Source organism: Salvelinus sp. IW2-2015, linkage group LG30 (genome assembly GCF_002910315.2).
Source record: "Salvelinus sp. IW2-2015 linkage group LG30, ASM291031v2, whole genome shotgun sequence".
NCBI classification, from domain to species: Eukaryota; Metazoa; Chordata; class Actinopteri; order Salmoniformes; family Salmonidae; genus Salvelinus; species Salvelinus sp. IW2-2015.
The window spans coordinates 16898842-16901463 of NC_036869.1; positions in this window are offsets into that span (position 1 = coordinate 16898842).

Consider the following 2622-nt stretch of genomic DNA (forward strand, 5'->3'; position numbering starts at 1 on the left):
TCATTGCTGGTGACACTGTCTGTGATTTATTTAGAATTCAAGGTGTAACAGGGTTGGTTATGTTTCCACTTGCCTCTAAAGAAATGTGTATTTGATGTTCAAGCATTCTTATTGGTTAGTTCAACTCTGATGACAATAGGGGTGTTGTGATGCCCCGCTTGCAGATAGGGGGAGATCGCGAACGTCAGGTCTTCCAGTATGAAAATGTGATGCAAGGGGTAGGTCCCGTTCTGAATACTGTTTCTATTTTCTATTTTACAATGTGTACAAGTTTGCTGTACGTTACTGATTTTATACATGTGTGGGTATATGGTACCTGTTAGGGATTGAGGGGCTTTCTGGGATGTGCTTTGGCATATGATTGCTGTAAATAATTGTGTTAGCTAGCATACACCGATGTCATGGTCACATAAGCACGGCTACACAGTTGTCTTCATGCTACAGATTTTGCCATCGACAGCCATCAACACTGTTAAGTCCTGCACACTAACGTGCTGTTTCCCATTTCAACAGGTATTTACACATGTTATATTTTGATTGTATTTTTGTATTTTGTTCGCATTGCCCGTATGAAAATGGATGCAAGGGATTTTGCCATCGACGCCATCAACACTGTTAAGTCCTGCACAACTAACGTGCTGTTTCCCATTTAACAACAGCAGAAATAAATGATCTCAACTGGGACACTCGGCGAAGTTATTTATTTGTGAAAAACACAACGCATGGAGAGTACATAATACATCTGTTACAAGGCATACTTAACCAGCATGGCTAACACAGCATTCTGCAGCGATACCCCATCCCATCTGGTTTGGGCTTACCCCTACAGGCTGTGTAAGGGCTATTTTACCAAGAAAAGAGTGATGGAGTGCTGCATCAGATGACCTGGCCTCCACAATCCCCCGCCGACCTCAACCAAATTGAGATGGTTTGGGATGAGTCGGACCGCAGAGCGAAGGAAAARCAGCCAACAAGTGCTCAGTATATGTGGGAACTCATTTAAGACTGTTGGGAAAGCATTCCAGGCTTAACTGGTTGAGAGAATGCCAAGCTGTCATCAAGGCAAAGGGTGGCTACTTGAAGAATCTCAAATATAACATTTATTTTGATTTGTTTAACACTTTTCTGATTACTATATGATTCCATATGTGTTATTTSATAGTTTTGATGTCTTCACTATTATTCTACAATGTAGAAAATAGTAAAAACAAAGAAAAACCCTTGAATGAGTAGGTGTTCTAAAACGTTTGACTGGTACTGTATATGAAAGCATTCCTCTGCCTATTTGATCCATTCTGAAGGAAAGCAGTGAATACGTTTTGTGTGTGTGAGAGCCTATGTATGTGTGTGTATGCCTATGTATGTAGAAAAAGTGTTATTTCCAAATTCAAGTTAAATGCCATTCCGTCTATACTGATACCAGACAAATGCATACTTAAAAGTATTTTCAAATGTATTTCCAATACACTGCAATGCTATGTAGCTGAAGAGAGGTGACACTGTCTAGGATGAGAGTGTCGATCAGTTTCTGGAGGTCTGTGTTCACTGGTATTTACTCTCACGTCTGCATCAAATCAATCTCAATAAATTAGAATATTTATTGTCATTACAAATATAGCAGTACACAGTCCTCCAATGACACATTCATGTGTATTGGTTCCTCTGTACTTCGAAAAACTGCAACAACAACAAACAAAAAACATTTTCCATTGCTACTAACTTGTTTTGGCTAAAAGTATAATTAAAGAAATGCACAAAAAAACAAAAAATGTGTATTAATTTTTGCCACGCACTTATGGTCCATATATTTTGCTTTTTAATTGAACCATGTGTAGTACATCTAAAAGAAACAATGAGAAATKMATGGATCACCTAGACAACATAGCCATCWAAAGGGTAGAAATGTAGCACTGYACTTATGTCACAGTACTTTACAGCTTTGATTGGATACATAGAATATATGACAAAGGGKGATGTAATTATCTGAATTACTGTAGATTTGAATARTTTAATCAAGAGAGAATTATGGTTATAGGTCAAATGAGAAAATCCTTCTTTATGAAGGAGGCAATGGGTGTTATTCATATACCATTCTCTCACTCAAAATCAACATATTATACTGAACAAAAATATAAACACAACATGTAAAGTGTTGCTCCCATGTTTCATGAGCTGAAATGAAATATTCCAGAAATGTTTCATATGCACAAAAAGTTCTCATTTTGTGCCAAATTTGTTTAAATCCCTGTTAGTGAGCATTTCTCCTTTGCCAAGATAATCCATCCCCCTGATAGGTGTGGTATATTAATAAACTGATTAAACAGCATGATCATTACACAAGTGCAAGTTGTGCTGGGGACAATAACAGGCCACTCTAAAATGTGCCGTTTTGTCACACAACGGCACAGTTTTTTCTCAAGTTTTGATGGAGCGTGGAGTTGGTGTGCTTACTGCTGGAATGTCCACCAGAGCTGTTGCCAAAGAATTGATTGTTAATTTCTCTACCAATGTTGTTTTAGAGAATTTGGCAGTACGTCCAACCCGCCTCACAACAGCAGACCACGTGTAACCATACCCGCCCAGGACCTCCACATCTGTCTTCTTCACCTGCGGGATCATCTG